The sequence below is a fragment of the Paramormyrops kingsleyae genome, chromosome 1 (assembly GCF_048594095.1).
Source record: "Paramormyrops kingsleyae isolate MSU_618 chromosome 1, PKINGS_0.4, whole genome shotgun sequence".
Classification (NCBI taxonomy): domain Eukaryota; kingdom Metazoa; phylum Chordata; class Actinopteri; order Osteoglossiformes; family Mormyridae; genus Paramormyrops; species Paramormyrops kingsleyae.
Genome location: NC_132797.1, coordinates 30,968,829 through 30,991,200, shown reverse-complemented (window position 1 = coordinate 30,991,200; position 22,372 = coordinate 30,968,829). Strand labels below are relative to the sequence as shown.

Genomic DNA, 22,372 nt, shown 5'->3' with positions numbered 1-22,372 from the left:
AAAACAGCAGAAGGTATTTTCCGGCATTTCCGACTCCATTGCGTCACAGCAATACTATTGGCAGGTTGTATTTTCTTATCGCTGATTGGTCACTTCAGAGCAGCACTTACTTTTTTTTGTAGCCATACCATTTTACACTGAGAAGGGACCAAAGGCTACTAAAATGGAGCACTATGTGTTTATTTATATTTAATGTAATATAATTACGAAAAATATATACATTTAATATATATATATATATAATTCGTATAAGCTATAGTTTACAGATAATTTTATTATCGACTAAACAAATTTAACAAGTCACATCTTCACCCCTCTTAACACGAGCAGATAAGTACAACTCAAAATGGCTGTTAAGAAACAGTTATGCGAATTTGCTGTTCATCATAAACGTCAATAAATCACCCTGGCGGTACTAATCAAGAAATCAGATTACGATCCGTACGAAGTAGCGGAAAGGTGAGGTATTCTTGTACGGTTCCGGAGCGATTCTGAAAGTTACGGGGTTTTGGTACATGACACAAACACGGTGGGCGTCCTGTGTTTTGGTACCACGGCCGTAGTTTCAGCCAATAGGAGCGTGAGCAGCGACAACAAACTGGGGCCTGTTGTGGTTGCGGGTGTATAACAGAGATTAGACTGGACGATGGTACAGGGTGGACGTGGCTATGGGCAGGGTGTGAGTATGGCCGTGGATATGGACTGGACGAGATTTTGGTCTGGTCATTATCAGACCCGCGGCAGTGGCTTGATGCAGTTCTCTGACTCGTTTTGGAGGGGTCTGGTGCTTTATGATTAGGTTCAACACAAGCTCGCTTTCAGAGATCTGCTTAACGCATGTGGCTTGTTCTGGGGTCTCATTAATCTGTCACAGACACTGAGGGCGCAGGTTACTTGGAGTCATTAGATGGGTCGTCAGTCACCACGTTCAGCCGCCCTGGTTCTATCAATCCTTCAACCCCGCCCCCCATGGATTGCTCACCGCCTTCACATCTATAACTCTATATTTCACCCAAGATTGCTCCGTTTACCGAAATTTCGAATAGAATTTAATTTATTCTTGTGTCCAAAATTTCTGATTTTTTTCTTTTTTTTATCGTACACCTGTACAAAATTTTTGATGAAAGGGCTAAAAGTGTGAGCAGAATACAGTTACGGTTTGGCTGTAATTTACTTGCTCATTTGTCATATTTGTGTGTCACAGATGGGAAGGACCTTGCGTACTTCACCCTAATGCACCTTGGTGGAGCTGTCCTCACCTTCTGGACACCCAGGCGTGCTACACTATAAGATACCAGTAAGTTAGTAAGTTACACAGAATGGATACTATAATCCTAGGAGTAATTACTGTGCCTGTTTGGTTTCTGCAGAAATGTATCAAGTCAAACAGAGGGCTGGCTTGTTATCGTATTGGCGCCACCATGCATAAGGATCTAATTTATTCATGCATTTGTTGTGCGTACTGTGAAATACACAGTTTTTAATGCAACCTTTTATTCCTTAACAATAGAACAATGTAACTGGTTAATTTTAATGGAAAGTAGCTAAAGCCTGCTCAAAATGTTGCTAGATGATGCCATACGCTAATTAGAATACTGGAGATGCCATTACATCATATTTGCATTGTGCAGGGAGTCTGATGGTGTCAGCCCTTTACATTGGTTTGCACTTAACACTTTCTTTACTAACATATACTGTATTTTAATAGAGCTGAATTCCAAATAAAGCTCATTGACAATTGTTTCCTGTTTCTGTTATCAGACAACGCAACTAGTTTGAAACAGTGACTGAAATGCAGCCCATTAAGACTACATATTAACCAGCAATCGCTTCCAAGCCATTTCCAAGCTGCTGCACTGCACTGCTAAAATGTAAATCTGATAAAAGTAGTTTGTCTAAAAAGTCACTTTTTTTGAATTGCTAAAGGGTTCTGAAAAGTCACTAAATCTTAGTTGGCAACACTGGTTGAAGTGAGACCCCGCACGTTAAGTTCTTGCCATTAAATTTTGGCGAGTGGCCGCATCGATGTTCAGTCGGTCTCTCCTATGTGGATTTACGACGCGAGCTGGAATGCGCGATACAAAGTGTTATATGCAGGATGCAGCTCCTTTATACTGAGCCCTGGGTCTCTGTCAGTACGTGTACTGAATGGAGTACAGTGTGTAAAATAAAGAGCCTGCCTGCCACAGAGCCTTTCACGCTAAACCCACTCACTGACCTTCGTTGGTCACCTTCTCTATATTCTTGCATTCTTTCTTTCTTTATTTCCCTTTTCCCTGTTTCATGCACAGTTTTGTACAAATTCTGTAGTAATGGCTCACTACAAGTGCCTTGTGGTAACTGTGTTGTGAAAAAATATATAATATGCCTATATATAAAAAATAAATTAAATTGCATTGAACTGGACTGTCAGCTGGTTCCTCTGGGCTGTAATATGCCACACAGAGATTTCAACAGGAGGCCTCTTTACGCGCCCGAGTGAATAAACAGTCATGAACGTACCTGGTGGTGAATCCTCCCCATGGGATCTGCCATGCTTTGAACTCAAGATTGGATGCCCAGAGGAATGTGACAGACTTTTCTCCCAGTGGAGTGTTCATTCAGGTCGCCCCCTGCTGGTTATCCTCCCCACGTGCCCTGTCAGGTGTGCTCAGGTCTCCAGCTGTGACGGCTGCACCGGTCTTCCAGACCTCCCTTTGTTCCTGTCACCTCTCCTGTGTAAAGACGGCATTAGGATTGGCGGGGCGTGCAGTGGCACACCCAGTGTTAGACGCACCTGGGTGGGCACTGGGGCCCTGTGGAATTTGGTGGGGCTGATAATATCATTGTTAGTCATGGGGAGTTAATACTGAGTGGTACATTTGTCTCAGTTCATTTGTATAGCAGCTGAAATTAATTCAGTTGAATTCAGTGTAATTAAGACAATGCAGATGTACCAAAAAAATATACAACACTGCATAGAAGTATATGCTAAATAATAAGATGTATCCATATGTCTTGAAGACAGCGATAAGCCCACATGATTCTGCACATGTCTTAAAGATGTTGTAGTCTGGTGTAATAAGATCATCACATTTCGGTATACAGAGGGAGGTCACCATCTGAAACATGCCTCAGGTCACTTTGAAGTGACGGTTTGGTCACATGGACGGTCCATGTGTTTGGAGTGTAGCACGTACAGCATCACAGGTCAGCTCAGGACAGGCAATTGGGTTGTTCTGGAAAAGGAAAAGAAAAAAGAAACATTTGTTAAGCATAACTGGCCTTCATACGGCAGTGGAACACACAAGAAAAATGAAAATGCGTGTATAAGAAAAATAATATTAATATTGAATAGAACCTCATTAAGGAGAGTTGCACACACACAGAGTTTTAGTATCACACTCTTATGTATTTTGAACCTCTAAATGAGTGACACAATGAGTCTTTTTTTTTTTTTTTTTTTTTAAAAAGAAACATTTTAAAACAGTCAACAAAAGCCAAAAGAAAATTAATATCCTGGAATAGCTCGTAAACTCAGGGTACAGCAATGCCAGAAGTGATCGCTCCTGACTGAGGCTGCTGTTCATTTGCCTCCATGGGTCATGAAAATAATAGTTTTACCTTAAGTACAATGAGCAAAAGAGTGAAGATTGGCCATATTTGCCATTATGCTTTTAAAACGATCAGGAGGGGGATTTGAACAAAACAGCCTCATATAAAATATTAATCCTGCCTTTCCAAATTGGGGGGATTTTATGTCTGTTTGTTTATTTTTTTATCACTGTATGGAATATGGGAGGATATGAGCCAACATTTTGTCATGAGAAAGGCAGGAGAGATTAACATTGTGGAGGAGCATATTCCAGTGGCGATTTAATATGTCATAATTGGCTCTGATTCGTAACCACGGATACGATTGGCCTCCCCATTTGGCTCCTGTGTGCTGATAATTTATGGGAGAATATTCAGGTCATATCATGCATTGTTTTCATGAATAAAAACTGTATTTTACCCAACCAGGATGGTTCTGTTAAATCTGTTCACAAGATACCATGAACCCCCAAACAACTGCATAACCATACCCCAGAATTTATCAAAACTGAAAATGTAATACTTAAAAACCATCAAAAAGAGGCATGACAAGAAATGAATTTTTGCTCATACTTGAAGATGGTCAGTTTCGAGCAAGGCCTTTTTTAAGTGTTAGTTTAGACTTAAAGCAGAAGCGAGATTGCCCAATGAGAGAAAGCAGACCATTTGTTTTTCTACAGTGGTCCCTTGAAACTACAGCTCTACTCTGTAATTAATAAGTTTAGAGCCGTAACATTTCAGGGAAAAACACATTTTCGCTGCAGTTTCTCACGCACGGTTAGTGACAATATTTGGACAGATCGGTCTAAAGTTTAAAGCCAGGTCTGACAGACACGAGGAGGATGGGTGTTAGTGAAGTCGCTGGTGGTCTGTGGGAAGGTAAACACTGGGGGTGTTGGCTGGTTCCCGTACAAGCGTCACCTGGTCCAGTCCGGCCTGCCCAATGTGGAACCCACATGTAGCATAAACAGGAAACCATTGTTTTATTATTTTTTTGTTTTCTGTTGGGGGATTTTTTATCGGTGACTGGGTCTGTCGAGCAGGGAAGATGGCTTGGATGATTTAATGGGAACAGGCTCCAGAGAGGCTACCCTCCTGTAGGTCACCGGTGGTCCCTAGAGTCACCCCCCAGGAAGCAAAGCACGAGGTTTCCACATGCCCCCCCCCCCCAACACGCATCCCTTCCCGCCAGCTGAGGGCTAGAGTAAGGTCACACTCTGCTGCATTTTCTGGTGCTGTTCAGCAGTTACCTTGCAGTGTTACAATAATCAGCCTTTGGCTTCACACAGGAAAGTGCGTCGCTTGTTTTCGTCCGATCTAGCATTACATTAGCAGGCTGTCCTCAAAAACGTTTAGCAGAATTTAGTGTCGTGTTAAAAGTAAAAAATGGGCTACTTGTGGATTTAGAAAATAACAAAGGTACTTCATGGTTGTTTGTTTTGAGAGGGACTCATATAAAAAGTAACCAGAGGAACATTAACAGGTAAATGAGAAGTGTATTTTCAGTTCGGTTACAGCGAAGCAGGCAATGATGATGCATGCAGAGAGTAACATTATACCATAGTATACTACAGTATACCACAGAGGGACTACACCCTGGGATTTCAGCGCATTCAGGCCAAATTACTGTCTCACTGGACAAATCAGAGAGGGGCATTCCGCTGTGATAGTTTATACCACAAGTGCCTGGACTTTTACTACTTTTTTATTTTTTGGTTCAAATGAGGCAGCTGTGGTTTTTAAAAATACAAGTCGCTTTTGGGAAAGTGCGATGAGCATGTGCAGTTCTATCTGTGCAGTGTCCGTGGTTTTGCAGTCGTGGTGTGTTGGTTCCCTGATAAAAAGCTGTGTCAAGGCCGGTGTGAGCACGCTTCTGTCGCAGTCTTCCAGCAAGGAGTGTGGACCTGCGATGCATGTCGTAGCTTGGGTCTTTGTCAGTTGATTATCTGACACCAAACGTTCTCAGTGAAGCCCTGGGGACTTCCTACCACAGGGTAGCGAGCTCTTCGAGGGACTGCCGTGCTGTTTGGTGTGTCCGTGGTGTTTCACTGTGTACGGCCGTAGGACACGCAGCCCTACCCCTTTACAGGGTCAGTTTCAGGTCAGGCCTTTGTGGTTTTAACTGGTGAGGGGGGGTTGCTTTTCAGGTCACATGACATAGTAAAGGGGAGTGGTTTCCTTATATCACCCATAAGGTTGCTGTTTCCTAAAAACTAACTTGAGACTGTCATTGTGTTGGGGTGTCCATGTCTTCACACTTGAGTCTCAAACACATGAGAAGACTGGGGAAAATGTACATGGAAAAAGCAGGAAATCAGAAGTGTTGCTTCTCTGACCTTGGAATTGTACTTCTTAGGTCGTTTACCTGATGAGACGACTGGATGAGCACGTATAGGTGAAACGACGTGGCGCCCCCCCCCCCCCCTGCTTATTTGTGAGTATTGCACTCTTGCAGTTACAATCTGAACATTTCCTTCGCGTGCTGATTTGTTGCTCATCTAAAGAAATGTTCCAAACTGCAAAAAAGGCACTTTTTTGCCCCACAGGAAAAACAGCCAGAAACTGACTGGTCATCAGCATTTCGTTTTTCCTGTTCGACATTTTGCTGTCCGGGCTGGTGTGTCTTGTTGCATTTAGCTGTTCAGGCGGGTGTGTCATGTTGACTTTAGAATACAGGGGGAGGGAATCTGAAGGCTTGTGATGTTACTGATTTTCACAGTCTCTCAGGGAAAACCGATAGAGAGTCAAGTCTGTGTTTAGTGTCACGCCTTTTTTACGAGGAGATCATCACAAGATATTTTACAGCTGTTTTTCCACAGACGCAAAAACCAGCATAAATCCATTTTCCCCCAAATGGTGGGGGATTGAAGATGATTAAGGTGACTGAGTAAGTCTCCTGGAAAATTACATGCTCAAATGCAGAAATAGTATATTCGTATTTTGTTAGAAATGAAAACGTCTGTACAGTAAGACTGTACGCTGTGTTCAGTGGTTTCCCCCATTAGCTGCAGCAATGTCATCTTTTATTTTGGCTGGATAAACATGGACGACGGCCTTATTATGTGCCCTGGTTGGTTTCTGAGATGTACGTCATGGTCCCCCAACTCAGACGTTGGCATCGTGGTTTCTATCCCGCCAGGAGCCATGGTGACGGCGGCGGCTTTTCATTTGGGCTCGGAGAAGGCAAATAAGTTTCAGATGGCAAGGTTTTCGCCCATTTTGCTGGCCGTGGAGCTTCCAGCCAGCTCGCCTCCCTGCCGTGGAGCAGAGCGCTGGCACACCAGCGAGGCAGGGCCTTGGATCACACACCGGTTCCATCCCTCTCATGGCTCACGGGAGACCCTTAAATCACCACTTTGCACAACCAAGAACCAGCACCTTTTTCAGTCATTATATATTTTTTTGGGTCTCTGCATTTCGTTCCGCTTCATCTTTTATCGTCCTGAAGGAACAGGATAAAAACCAGTGCTGTAAGCAGAGGTACCGGCGCACCCTTGCCGGGGACGTGAGCGGGCCGTGAGGTTAATGCTGAACCGCTGTGATACATTATTCACCGGGTTCTCCAGGAGAGATTCAGCGTTCTGGCGTGTTCCTGTCAGCACTAAGCGATTGTTCATTTCCTGCGAGGTGCAGGTGGACTAATAGCATGCAGCTGGTGCAGATGGTGCAGCTGGGGCAGCTGGAGGGTCCCATTCCTGAGAGTTAATCAGCTTCTCCTGCAGCCAGGCTGCATCACGCTGTACTACTCGCCTCCCAGGCTGCACCGAGAAGGATGGGGTCAACCTGCACCCGCCCCCAACATCATGACCAACACGGAAATTTGGACGGTCCCACTGAGGGTTAAATCGGTCGGGCTTCTGCAACTAGTCACCTTTAACCTGAGGAGTGGAAGTGAAGTGTTGTGTCTTTTTTGGGGGGGATACTGAGGGTAATGTGTGGCTCATTAGGCCCTTAACCCCCCCTTGCAAGAAAAGAAATGTAAGCGATGAAAGCGAGTAGTTTGAAGCTTGGGTAAATGCTTGTGCTCTTTGGTGAGTTTGGCTTCTCCCCCTTTCTGTGATTGGCGCGGTCCATCATCGATCCATCGCAAGAAGCACCACGCAGACACACGCCTGCTGATTGATGGTATTTATCGCACGACGCAGCCGTGATGATATTGCTGCTGAAAGTCCAGCTCCTTGCACTGAAAGACATAAACATAAATCCAGTGAATACATTACCCATCCCCCACTGGTGCTGAGCAGGGGGGTGCACGCAGGCCCAGTCTTCAGAGACACGCAGCTACGCGATTTGCTGAAGGTGAGGATTTCTTTATGTGGATCCGGTTATAATAAAAATCGACCGACGAAGCGGTTCCTCGGCGCGTCGACGCAAAGGTGTCCGATTTTCCTCGATGTTGCCCATGTGAACATTGGAATTTCCAATCGCCAGCACTTATTAAGGGCGTAACTAAGATCGGAATCTTTACACGGCTGCATTGTCTTCGCAGAAACTGAAACCTAAAAAATTGAGTCACTTTAGGAATAGAACAAAAACGGGGCCTTATGGGGGTTTATGATTCTGGGGGAGGTTTGCTTGTTTGTTTCTTCATATGCTGCGATGAAGACTCTGGTTCCATTGTTCTGTCTAGAAGCTCTGGAGGAGCAGCTCTCATACCAGAAAAGGGCGGCTCTGGCCTTTTATTTATTTTTTATTTTTTTATACCAGAGGCAGGAATTCATCCACGAAGCCCCCCCCTCGTGTGCTGCGCTGTGGTCCTAGCGGCCAGCCGGCGCCGTTTGAAATATGGCACGGTGTGAAAAAAAAAAAAACCCAGCCGGTGATATCCTGAATAATACACACTAGGCACGCCTGCTCCGTATGACTGCTCTTAATGTGTTTGCCACATGAGTTCAGAAACCTTCCTTGTATGTTATACTGGCTCTGCAGAGAGGCTGGGATTTTTCTGCATTAAGCCTGAGAGGTCTTTAATCAGAGGGTTATGACTCGATCTCGAAACACCCGCGACGCAAAGCCCCCCAGAACATATCCGATCCTGCTTGCGTTTCCTTACATTTCCTGCGACCCAATATTTTACCAGCAAGTGTTTCCTCTCTGCCAGGAGCCATTACCGCATTTGATTTACAGAAGGCCAACACAAAGTGCCACTTTTATGGCTACACCTTTTTTACTATATGTTTTTTTTTTTTTCTCTCAGATTCCAGTTGGCTGGGTTCTGGTTTTGTTAGCCTATTAGCGGCTATGTTCTGCTTGGCTTTTCTTGATTGACAGGCAGTGTCAGCTGTGTAAGGCCATGTAACTCACAAGTCAAGGTTCCCAGATTCTCTGCCGGAGGGCCATGCTGCAGAGGCCATCTGTCCTGCTAGGTGGCCCTTCGTGGTTGGTCTGAGGCCTTCAGAAGAATGCGTAGGAGGGTTTAGCATGGGGATTTCCTTGCGAAGCAGTTGCAGGTCATTAAATCCATCATCTCATTGGCCTTCTGGTGCAGTTTGCATCCCAGTTAATGCTAAAACATTGGTGTTTCTTTCTTGTGTAGTGCTGCAGCTTGCAGTTCATGTTAAAGGGTTAGGATTAGGTTGCGGTAGTCCGGGTGGACACTCATCATCATCGTCATTGTCATCAACATTATAGTCATTACGCCTTCATCATCATCATTAACATCATCATTAAAGTCATAGTCACTACATCAACACCACCATCATCAACATTGTAGTCATTGTCAATATCATCATGTTCTCCTGAATCAGGAAAGGGTTACTCAACACTGTTCCTGCTCAGTTCCTCTCACCACGTTCCTGCTTCCTGTCTCACGTGAAGTGTTCCAGGTCTCTAGCAGCATTCCGGCTGGCCTGTGAAGTCACGCACTGTCCCAGGTGAGCGCGTGGGTGAACCTTCTGTTTTTCCAGGATATGAATTTCCCACTCCTTCTTTACTTTGGAGCGCCCTCAGCTGCCTTTCTCACTAGCTTTGAAGGCTGCAGGGTGGACTCCTGTCGATCTTGTTGATTATAAGGCCTTAGGGCCCCTGTGTGTTCACACGGACATTATGCCGAGCACGTGTTGTGCAATGGGATCTTCAACGAGATCCCCAGGAAAAATGCGGCCTGCATTTTCAATGAGCACATGGTACTCTAGACGAGTCCATATTACCTGGGAATCTGTTTTGACCAGATAAGCAGGTGTAATGGACTTTCATCCTGTTCGACCTACTCTGGAAGGAAAGATGGACCCAGTCCTCATGGCTCTCGTTGTGCTTTTTAATGTCAGGAGAACTGTACTGCGTGTACTTTATGTGTTCAGTTGCAGCCACAGCTGTTCAGAGAAGCAGGCTGTTAGGGTTAGCAAGCAAGTACCTAATAAACTGGAAACCCAATGTATGTAACACATTTAGAGGGTTGCACCTCAGTCTGAAATGAGATGACTTTGAACCAGCAAGTTTTTGGTCCTGAGTCCAGATTCTTAACTACTGCACTTGCTGACCTAAATAAGGCGGCGTTTGGAGCTGTTTGTGTTGCCTGGCCCCGTCGCCTAGTGTGACCTGACAGAATTCCGACAGTTCGGATGAAGTCCCGATTAGACAGGCTGGCAACCTGGCCCTGACTCGACCCAGAAACCAAGCCACCGTGTCCGCCTGGATCGAGCCACGTGGTGCTCTCTCCATAATCGGCTTCATCGGCCATAAACATTCTCAGACTGCCTGGGGTCGGGTCCTGGCCACAGAGCGGACGGAACGCTGTCCTTCTACCACTGGATGGTTACCCTCTGTGTGTCATCACTCCAGGTCATTTTTAAAAACCTAATACTAAAAGGGATTGGGGGGTTTCTTCTGGTAGTTTATATCTAGATACTCTGAAAAAGTCATACTGGCCAAACCATTAAAATTTACATGTCAGGCTTTACCCACCTCTATGTACATGGTTAGGGAATGAAGTAATAAAAGTTACTCACCCAAAGGAAGACCTCAGCTAGTTTCTGTTTCTCTTCATCAGAAAGTCCAAACAGCTTGAAACAGCAGATCTCCGGTTTCCTAAAGCCACCGCAGATGCATTGACAGCTTCCAAATTCATCTTTTGTAGTGCAGCTACTCTTTTGGTTTTGAAGGTATTTAGGTCTGAAGACACCTGCAAATTTTCTAGAGGCATGTTCAGGGAGGCTCAGCAGTTGCTTTTGGAGACACATGAAGGAACACACCACAGTTATGGATGGAGTACAGTATCCTGAAATTCCACAGGTAGAAGGGTTTTGTCAATGTCCACATGCCGTTCACGTGCCTAGTTTGGTTGAAGGGTCTTTTGGCCCTGTCAGATCCTGGCAACTTCAGGTGAGTTGTATGCAGGACTCCCTCATGCCTCACCCCCCAGCCCCCGCTCCCTCCCAAAAGCAGGAGATGCCGTATAAGGGTAGGTTAGAGACACAAAGTTTCATTTTCATCAAGTTCAGGCACCAGAGAAGGGGACATGAACTGAGTACAAAATCCTTAGGAGAATCAGGGGCCAGCGTTGGCTGCTTTAGCTTTCAGTTTTGATTTAAGAAAACAAGGCCATAAAAAACTAGTTGAGCACCAGTTTAGATCAAAACCAAGATAACATTTGTTTACAAAAATGATGGTGGGTATTGGAATGAGTTTCCGGGATGTCTGGTGGGAACCTTGTGTTTAGGAATCCTTCAAGTCAGCAGTAGATAAAGCCTGCATTCGTATTCGGACTTTGATAACGGTGGACACAGGCCGGGCGACTCCTGTCGCGTGTGAAGCAGCCTCTCCTGCTTCTTTGTCTTCCAGAACTTCCTTTGTGGTTCTAGCTTCCCATCACCACGGCGACCCAGCGGTCGTGTCATTGAGGGGCAGCGGGTGATGGATCGCCCTGAGGGGGCTGCGTGTAGGCGGAGTGACGGTTCAAGATAGCGCTTCCTTCCCGACCGCTCTCTGTCATTCTTGGGGAGGCATGTGGTCCTCACAGTGCCAGAATTGGGGGTGGGTGGTGGGTGATGTACGTGCACCCCTGGATGCACTGGTGGCAGTTTATTTATGAAGATGCATCAGTGCCAAGAAGGTGGGAAGTTTGAGTTCTCCCCAGCTTCAGTCCTGGACTCCATGTTGAGGTAGAGCACATCTGGTGAGGTACCACCCATACCTCAGTGACTTTTGACCCTCCCCCAGCCCCTGTGTTGCTTCAACATCCTGATCCGCTTGTATCGTCATTCCTGGGACTGTAGGGTTGAGCTGGCAGAGTCCCAACTGTGCTGTCAGCTTTTAAAAACAGATTGATTACACCTCTGCGCTCCAATTCTAATGAGTGACTAATCTCCTCTCGTCTCATTTATAGAGAAAGGCTCTTTTTTTTTTTGCCTAACGGAGGAAAATTACCCTGAATGATGAGTCTGTTATTCTGGCAATCAATTTGTCAAGAGTCATCTTTTTTAAAAAAAAAGACAAAAAAGAAAAAGGTCACCTGTGGCTAATTGTGAATCGGTCATTAAAACGACAGCGCTGGTTTCACCTGTCAGTCTGTGTTCGCCTTATACATTAAACGGATTCATTACGAACCATGTGCATAATTGAAATGGCAGGATATTCGTGAGGATCACAGTAGTTATGCATCTGGTGCTTTCAGGGGCGATTCTCAGATTTTTTTTAATGGTGGGGGAATAAGAGGAACTATAATTCATACCGAGGAGCCAACTTCATCATTAATCAATGCTCTGTTCTGAGTAGGTGAGTGATGGGTGGGGGGGCACTCTGGGGGCCAGCCTTCGAAACCTGTGTTCTGACCCAAAACCTTGCTGTAACATTATTATGTCTTCCTGTTTGGCTCCTTTGGACCCAAGTTACAGGTAAGAGCTTGACCCAGGACCCAGGCACACATACCCCTCCCCAGCCCAACATAGATCTTCATCCTGACAAAGAGTTTGCCCTCACAGTTTGACTATTGTGAAAATGGGCATCCTGCAACACTGAGGTTTAATTAGCCGGCGTGTCCTTGTGAGGAGAGAAAAAAACGATGCACAATCACAGCAACTCGTATTCCCTGCATGGCCTGACAGTTAAAGCCGTCCAGCGGAAACCACGCTGATTAAATCTGTGATGAACCCTTGTTATAGCTGCTAATTGTTCTCCATATGTTAAAACTCAACATGAAGGACAGGCGTTTCGCTAAACTGACCCAATAGATTGTTTCTCCCTTGCTTAGCCTCTCTCTCTCTTTCTTTCTCTCTCCTCTCTCTCTCTCCCCCGTCCCCCTCCCTTCCTTCCCCTACTTTTTGGGATGGGCGGTAGGGGTGAGTACAGGAAATGGCTTCCACATTGTCCCACGTGTGTTGCCTGAGCTCCAGGCCTGGCCTTATATACTCTCCTCTTCCCCGTCTAAGTCGTTGGCAAACTGGCTGTTGCTGCAGTTCAAAGGCCCCTGACGTAGCTTTTCCTGCAACGGCGGACTGGAACTCAATGGTCTCTGATGTTGCAGTTGGCTCCGAGACCCAGAACACATCTTTTTCTGCAGGTACCCCAGAAGCGGTCTCTTTCAGAAGTTCTTCCTCCCAGCTATGCCTCCTTGCTGCTGGACAGAGTTTGGGGCTTTTCTGGCACAGAGCGTGGATTAATCTAAGCTTGACTCATTCTAATGAGTCACTTGCGTTTACTTTAATTCCTAAGCAGCGCTGTAATCCAAGTAAACAGAAAGGGTGGGGCTGTCAGTTGAGATGACAGGTCCCTCACCGCGATGATGTATGCAAAACCCACATGGCAAAATGAATCGCTACAAAAGTCAGCCAACATAGATCCATGTTTGTTTTATTTCTCCCAGAACAAACACACACGTGAGGTCGATGAGGCCATAATTTTAAACAGAGGTAGTTGTCCATTTCTTCAGATAAGGTTGCACCTATCAAACAGCAGTAATGAGTTCTCACCCTGGACCAGATTTGAACAAAGACCAACCAGAGTAGCTGGCAGCTCCAAGGTGCATTGGGACGTGAGGTGCAGTTGTTGCCCTGCATCACACACACCCCTGGAAACTCCGGGGGTCTGATCTGTGGCCAGCCTTCATTGGGCAGGCGCACAGAGGCGGCTGGGGAATTCTGTCCCGGGGTCTGATCTCAGGCCAGCCTTGAGGCTTGGCAGGGAGCATGCTGCTCTCAGTGATCGTGCGAGTGCACACGTTTTAAACATGTCCTCCAGCAGACTGCTTTATGTAATGCCTGCTAAGAAATGGTGTCTACACACGTTAAGTTATAATAATCAAAGTGTGCTTATATAGTAATATATATCTTTGGAACCCTTATTCAAAAAAAATGGTCTGGAGATGGATGGGTAGATAAGAATACAAAGCTTAGGTGGAATCAGTTGATGTTCTGCTGGTGGAACCATCAGTTGATGGTCTTTTGGTTGGATCCATTGCCATAGCCTTGCTCTGTCCAGCCTGCATCTTTGCCCTGACCCCGGAATGGACGCTCCCTCTCCACCTCGTAATTTCTTGCCCTGTCAGCTGAGGTCACTGGCTTTGCGCCTCACATAAATCCTCACAGGTCTCCTTGGGTTTTGCCAGCAGTGGCTCATTGGAGTCTTCTGGATGATTCTCATCAACTTCCTTGTAGTGGTCTGGCTTTGATGCTCCATTTTTTGAGATCTCTACTTACACTTCATTACACTTTTTTGAGGTTGACAAGGTTTCACCAAGGTCTGTACCATTTTTATGCCTTTCTAACCCAAAGAACTTTTCAGCTTTATACCAGCTGTTATCCTGGGCTGTGAGCGACACAGAACCAGAGAAGTTAGCTACTCATTTTGAACAAGCCGGTTTGTTCTGTAGCCGAGGTCCAGGTGGGTTATACAGTAGGGAGGATACTCTTCACTTGGGGGCTAAGATGGAATAATAGCTCTTAGCTCGAAGGTCTTTCAGGTCATGCACTCTTAAGTGTCTGTTTTTTTTTTGTCAAGACAAAATTACTGGTGACATGGAAAGCGGCAGGCTGTTGGTGAGGTGGAAAAGGCGCTAATGAGAGGGAGGGTGGATTTGGATGAACACAGAAAGCGGCATGTACCGAGGAGAGGATGTAGGAGAAGGGGGTCCGAGGTCGGCTTGTCAGTCCTGGAATGGCGGGAATGAGAGCCTCGCTGCTTCTTCCTGGGCTGACCTGGAGACCGGAGAAGGACAGATGGCTGCTTCTGGAACCTTCCTCTCAGGGGTCCCAGCCAGGACTGAAAGTAATATTCAGAAGGACAGTTCCAGTATTTTTGGGAGGCTGTTTTAGACATCTCTGAGCCTCAGCTGTAAAGTTGACGACCAGCTGAGCTAATGGCCGGCACCGTTGGGTGACTACTGAAGTTTTACGTGTTTGGAACCCCGTATTTAAGAGCTCTATGCCTCTTGGCCATGGAAGTTCCTACTTCTTACATTACATTCTGTGGTTATAGTTGTGCTTCTCTTTATTATGGCTATAACTTCGAATATCCTTTTTCAGGGCTGCCTCAGACATTATCGTAAGTCCATATCCTCGCAAAGGTGCAAACCTGAGCCAAGCTTCTTGACACATTACTGCCACTTGTTCTGATACCTCCAAACGTGTCGTGGCTGGCGGTTTTTCTCTGCTCCCCGAGTAGCGGTATTAGAAGTATTAGTGCTCCAGCAGCTCACAGCCCCTCCCCCCAGTACTCTGCGCTCAACGTCAACACACTATGCTAATTGTACTTTAGCACCAGATAGAAGCTGGGGGTGTAATTTGTGCTCTGTCTAAAATACACCTGACAGTTTTTCCACTCGTTTGAAGTTAATTCTAGGCTCAGTTGCTGCCCTGAGATGCACTCAGACATCTCACCAATCCTTACCCCGGTCAGAATGGGTTGTTAGGACCTTTCATTAAACTCCTAATTTTTGTTATGGTGTAGCTATTATAAAACTGACAACATTGATTCAAATCTTTTTTATTCTTTATTCTTTGTTCTTTGTGTAAAAACTTTGAAGTCAGATTTTTGCTTAGCATTGAAATCCAGTGATTCATGGTGGGGGGGTATTTAAGGTTTGAAATGTATAAGCAGTGAAGCTTCTTATGATCATGTGATGAAGTCAGTCACTGACTTAGATGTTGCTGCTCTTGTAGCCAAGCTTACGAGACTCACTAACTGCTATGTTGCTAATTACATTTTTGACTTTGGATCACCACATGGCTTGCTGACTAGTAACAAAACTACCAGTACATGCAAGATGCTTAAATTATTTAATTGGTTAATTGTTGCACATCTTGGTCTGGGCTGCTGTTATATGAGGAAGGGGAAGAGCGACAAAAGATTTCTCGTTATGTGGTTTGTTATGTACCTTTGCCTCTGTTTCCAGTTATTTCAGGTGGTTGACTGTGATTAGCATGCCTGTCATCTGCATTTGGCCTGGGATGTGACTGCTAAGCAGCTGAACGCATGGTCTGTGTGACAGGCTTCATGTCAGGTTTTGGGCTGTCTTGACAATCTGCCAGCCCAAAAGCTGCGGGTTCAAGTCCCGTTGGGAACCCTGCTGTCAGACCCGGCTTGGAAGATATGCAGATCTGTAATTGGATCAGAACATTAAATCACTTTAGGTAGGAGTGTCAAGCTAAGCAGTTAACAATAATATTTACATTTATACAACAGCTTTGTTGTACTGCAGCTCAAGGACTAAGGCAGGGAAGAAAACTTTAGGAGTCCCTGTGCAAGTACCCTGCTCATTTGACTTCAATTTAAAAACTGGCACAGATTAATAATTCAGAGATGATACATGATTCAACAGTGCCTGTCATTGCTTATTACAAGTAGGGGAAAAGCATACTTCCTGTGTAGCTTTGTGTGGTACTTCTTAAATAATTTTTGCTTAATTATTTAATAGAGAGATCAGGGTCTTTGGCTGGACTGGACTGTCTTATTCTTTGAATTAGGGGTGGCTGGATTGTGGTATGTGATTGTGTTCAGACTGCTTGGGGGGTTTATTTTGAAGTACTTCTGAAGGCAGCAGAGGTTCATTCCATGCTACCTGCGACAATCAAACCTTTTTTTTTTTCCTCTTTACGAACTGGCACAGACCGTTTAGCCTGGAGCAAATGTTTTCAACGCCCAGTTCGTAGGAAAATTAGATGAATGGCCTTTGGAGAGTGATATTTGTTCTCGGCTACAGTAAAGGACAAAAATGTATACAAACCAAGTGAGTGAGATAACATTTTAACGATGCAGAAAAATATATCCCCCCACCCACTGAAGGTCTACATATTGTATTCACTTCATGATGTTTGTGTAAGCATTGACTTCACGAGTAATGCTCACCGTTTGGTGATGCCAGTAGGGAGGCTGCCTACTACCTCAGCGGTTTGTCACGTTGATCATGGTACATGAGCGGATACCAGAAATGAATCATGATGTCAAAACCAAGACAAAGAGACATTTTTATATAAAAATCTGATTTGACAGTGAGCCTTTCTAAGCCTGCAATTATGGTATAGTTCAGTAAACATCACGCCCTCTAGTGATTCACATTGCTTGACTGAACTGTACCATAAAGACAGCAGTTCTGCCCTAACCCATGCCCTAAGAGCCAGGTTTCTACGCAGATTAAAAGACAGGGCTTTAGTCAGTTTGCCCTTTTTACGCTCGATTCAGTCTCGGCTGACAGCATCCAGGAAGCCAATCCCCTGTGGTCACCAGGCTACAAAGAGCTCAACTTTAATGTGCTTGGTGAAATCAAAAATATCTCTGATGGATTTTTTATGACTCGATCATCTCCTTCTATTAGACAGTGACTGAAATCTCTCCACAAGTCTCGGGATCTTTGTGAAGGTCGTTCTTCACAGAACAAGTTTTGTTCTTCTTCAGGATGCTCCTGAGAGGGCAAATCCCATTTGCCTCGGCGAAGGTCTGTCAGATCGAGGTCATGCCTCGTTTGTTAGTAATGAAGTTTTTCAGTCGGGTTACGGAAAGGATTAAGCTGGTTGGAGCTCTTCTGAGACCTTCTTTTTGAAGTGTGTTTTGATACAAAGCCAAGGTGAACCAGAGAGAAGCCAAAAGTTTGTGATAAACATGTGGTACATCTTTCATGAGTGTCGTCCTGGATCCTGGGCTGCTGAGGGAGAGTTCTGGGATGGTGCACCTCCACGGTGGTACATGGTGTAGCGTACCGTTAAGAGCGCGAGCTCTTACGACGTGAGAAGTTCCCCTCTCATGATAATTCAAAAAGAGCCGGATCCCAGCTGATTGCTCCCCTTCCGTTTGAGAGCGCTGAGGGGGAACAGCGCTCCGAGTGAACCAGAGCATGGCGGTACATGATTTCCCTGCCCGGCCTGCGAGTTCAAAGGAGCTGAAGATGTAGCGATAGCTCCAACTGAGTCACCGATGAATAATGACACAACTCGTCTTTTAACACAGGCTCCCTGCCACTCGCTTTCATGCATCCTTCTCTAACTAGGCCTCCTTTAAGGATAAAGAATGTAAAAATGAATAATTTACGACCGCCTCTCTTTATTTATTGAATATAGTGCCAGCAGCCTAAGCGAGCCTTGTTGGCTTCGTTACGCAACGTCTCGGGTTCATGACAAAAAAGACGACGGTTGCGATAAGACCGCTTCCCGCTGCTCATTACGCTCATCGCACGACACCCATTTCATGATGCGACTTCAGATCTATGTGTGTTAAATTCAGCAGTCACATTGTGGCTCCCAGTTCTGGCCCGGTTGAGTTATGCCGTGACCGTGACCATGACGGATGTAGACCAGTGTCACCTGGGCGTTGGTGTGGAGAAAACCTCTGGCCCACAGAGCAGACAGGAAAGCATTAAATTAGAGCAACATGACAGTGAAGACTCCCCTAAACAAAGAGCTGTCCTGTCACCATCTGGCCCAGTTCCAGAGCTCCCTCTTCCTCTTCTAGAAATAAGCATGTTTTGACCAAGGTTCAGGAAGTTTTTTGATGCATTTGTTGGAACATGTAATGATTTAATACCTATATATGTAATTCTTAAATCTTTCAGAATTATTTTACATTTTGTACTACTCCGAGTAGCAGCATTCAGCGTTCTGACCTTGCTGCTTAACCCTGTGGAGATCCTGCAAGCAACCTCACACCCGCCATCCCCCCAGGTGGTCCGCATGTCACTTGAATGCCACAGCGAACCACTTAGCCACTTTCATGTTAGCTAACGGTTTCTGACAGTTCGACCCACTTTTCGATCTAAACTTGTGCTAAGTGCCTTGGGTCAAACTTAGACTCTGCAAACCTCTCCATAGCTAACAAAACAAAATGGGCACCAGTTAAAAGGCAGATGTGAGAATAGGAACAGGGTCTTGATTTAAGCAGCTCATTAAGCAGGTGGTCTTCATCTTTTCTTTCTGGGATGGCTGTTCAGTTGATATGCCGAAATCCGATTCCATGTCCAGATCCTGGAAAATTTGCATCCAGACAGCCAGCAAAGCTTCGCACACCTGCTTCCGTTTGCCTCCATCCATCCACCAGTCGGAGGAGGGGTCCTGTTCAGTCCTGGGCTGGATTCACACGGCAGAACCCCAGAAGACTCCCTCTGATCCCGTGAGAAGCTGATTCCTGGCTTTTAGCTCCCATTAAATGCCAAACAGCCGGAGGTTGTTCAGCGCAGCGACTTTTCACTCTCCTGATCTCCCCTTACCGATGAGGGCCGTGTAGAATCATCATCATTCTCGTAGACCAGGTGGTGAGTTTCTGTATTGGCCCCTAAGCTCTCAGCACACATCGCCAAGCTCAGCTGAAAGCGTTACATGATTAGCTTTAAAAAGGACTCATTCAGCTGTGTTTATGAGAGCAGACACTGTTCCTCCATGCTGAAAGGTGAAGGAGGTTTAGATGGAGCAGAATTGACCATATGGATGAGCAGTAGGAGCCAGAGACTTAGGAACACGGCGGCATGGTTTGGGGAGCAGGTGGGCAATGATGGGAGGGGGTCACTTCCTGCCCTATTTCTGCCCCCCATCCCATCTGCTTCGCCACTGGAACGTGACCTGCCTTATTATTTTAATGTTTATTATTTTGTCTCTGGAGACACAGACGCCTCGTGCACCATGTGACTGTGCTGAACGGAGTTTGGCGTGACCTCGATGGTGCTCCCTGCTGTCTAGAGCAAACACTACACTGATTCAGCCTCATGGACCACAGGCTTACAGGGACTGTTTTAAGAGGGAGAGGGTCTTGATATTAATGTGCAGTTAGATAAAGGCCAAAACCTTTTTCCGCTGTTCAGGATCCAAGTCTTACCACATGGGTGTATGTTAGCCATCTGGTGTATCTGAAAGAGTGCATCCAAGGGTGGATGGTGCTACACCCAGGTCCCACCCTGGTCTGACGGCGAATACCAGACTCAGGTGGAGTCATACTCAGAGTATGCATTTGCCATCACTGTTATTTGCAGTGGACTTCGTTGGCTCTGTGATCCTGCCCTGCGGGACTATACTTCATTTATTTTAACATGCTTTAATCCAAAAGGTGCAGGATCTGACAGTCCATGCAGTGATTGGGGCCTTGCTCAAGGGTTCAATGATGAAATCACTCTGTCGACCCTCAGATTTGAACCAGAAACCTTCCGATTACACGCTGGACCTGCCATAAACCCATACCGGTGTTTAGCATGTCAGGGTCACAGGGTAGGAAGTGCATTTATCTGAAGCCCTCCGAGCACTGCGTGCCACATGCAGTGAGCTGAGGTTAGAGAGGTTCTTCACTGGAAAAGCCAACGGTTCATCAGCTTGGATGGTTAATCATGTGGGATGAAAGTGAAAGGTGTTGCGGGGGTGGGTGGGGTTTTGGCCTCCTGAGTTTCCTGTAACCCTTCCGGGAATCCGTCATCTTCCCTCACGAGTGTGATACATGATGATGTAATGCCCTGAAACTATTGGCAGAACCCTCTTCCAGTCCTTGGGCTGTGGTCAGTGATGATGTGATCAATCAGACGATTCAGGGAATTTCTGTTTAAAAAGGTGTATTTGTCGGCTACTAGGCAACGACCAGATGGCTATCGGACTGTAGATGTTAAAAGATATCGGCGAACAAACAAGGGTGAGAGTCACATAATCAAACGTAGATCCATCTTCCTGTTAATGACCTTGTTTGAGTATTACGGTTATTAAACAAACACTGAAATAATTACGACACTAATGATGTAAAGGGGGAGACACCGCCTGCAAGGTGGGGTGCTGGTCAGCTTTCTCACAGAGCTGTACGCCAAGCTGCTGGAATCTGAGCTGTAAACACTGGGTGCTGGGGTCAGATTTTAACATTTACAGATTACCAATTTATCCTGTTGGGTTTTCACTTAAGCAGTTTAGCACTTCCCTCAAAGGTACCACAGAAAGACATCAAATGACTCGATACATCATCCTTAACACTAGAACTGCTTGGTTATTAAAGGAGTTTGACATTCATTGATATGGGAAACCGGCAGTTCTAGCGTTAAGCAGCAGCAGTACTTAGCACCACTCAAGGCGTGCATATGTCGTGGGCCTCCCTGCTGGCCATAAATAGTCACTACACTAGTAGGGACCAGGGGCCCCAAAATGACTTTTGAGGGGGCCCAAGAAACAACAAACCCACCCCCCCCCCTTAACCCCCTGGGGATGAGCGCATCATCGGCGATGCAGCATATTTTTTGCGTCTATTTCAGTTTATATCTCGCTGAAATCTTTATGTAGAATCATGGAAAAAACGCTGACTAAATCCGTAATCTGTCTTCTTTTCAAAACGTCCATTGTCGGAAGTATTAAAGTTTTTCAAATTAGGTTAAATCGTCAAAAAAGTAAACCATGTCACCTTACTTTGTTTTACCTGCATCGGGGGCGTGTAGTACCGCTCTCACCCGAAGATCGCTATTCACATTCTAAATAGCCGCATTACCGCGTATTCAAATCGCTTTCGCATGGTAATTTGATGAACAACGCAACGGTGAAACGCGATCCAGATACATCCCCATCAGCGCCGTAAAAGGGGGGGGGGGGTGTGGGCAGGTGTGAATGGCTCATGGATAGATCCTACATATTCAATGGAAGGAGACCAGAAATAGTGGCATGAGTTCGGTTTTTCTTATTTATTTATCCAACTGAATGTTGCAACTACACCATTTAGTCATTTTCTTATACCCAAGACTTTGGTGATCAGATATCTGGGATCAAAACAAACTGGCACCATTGCTTACTATGTACTTTTATAATGTTTCTGCAAGTGTGACAAACCGCATTTTGCAATGTCTATACTTTGATGACAAACTTAACATAAATCTCACATATTTACACTATACCGTAAAATTAAGATGAGTGTAATGCCCAAAACAAATATATATATAAGAAATAATTTATTTGCCATGAATTAAGTATATGATACTGAATGAAATGTGTGACCAGAGGGTAAAGGTTACCTGTACACAGCCTTAACCATTCTACCACCATCCCCCCTGTGCCCTCACTCTTTCACTATGCCTTGCTTGTCACACCTTCTGAGGACATCCTCTGTACATTGGTTTAGGCCACATCATGCGTGGGGCAGAAGGGATGGTCCTCAGCGTGGGCCCTGGAGGAAGGCCAGCTATGTGCCACCACTCTCGTTAGCGCTGCTGTGTGCGGATATTTCCCGTGTCCTGTGTGTGGGCTGCAGCCCGTTACGATAATCCGGCCTCACTGTAGCTTTCCCTGGAGTTGCTTGCTGTTTACGGGACAGTGTACCGAACCCACCCTCCGTGTCCTCAGAGCCCACAGAAGGCGTCTTCCCAGTGGCCACAAACTGGGCTCTTGAGTCAGTGTCATCCAGGTCCACCCATATCCTCATAAACAGAGTTCAAATT

General features: G+C 45.7%; 1 protein-coding gene across 5 annotated transcripts in view; it reads left to right on the top strand.

Moving 5' to 3' along the window:
* The first annotated feature begins 308 nt into the window (after nucleotides 1-308).
* znf438 (zinc finger protein 438) overlaps nucleotides 309-22,372 on the top strand; it is a 31,472-nt gene continuing 9,408 nt past the window's right edge. For 2 of the 5 annotated variants that reach the window (XM_023840413.2, XM_023840410.2), the window contains exons 1-2: nucleotides 309-459; nucleotides 1,205-1,297. The gene's annotated coding sequence lies outside the window, so the exon portion shown is untranslated. Of the gene's footprint in view, nucleotides 460-1,204; nucleotides 1,298-5,929; nucleotides 6,008-22,372 lie in introns of all 5 variants that reach the window. The other 3 variants (XM_023840412.2, XM_023840409.2, XM_023840411.2) reach the window with 3 other exon arrangements.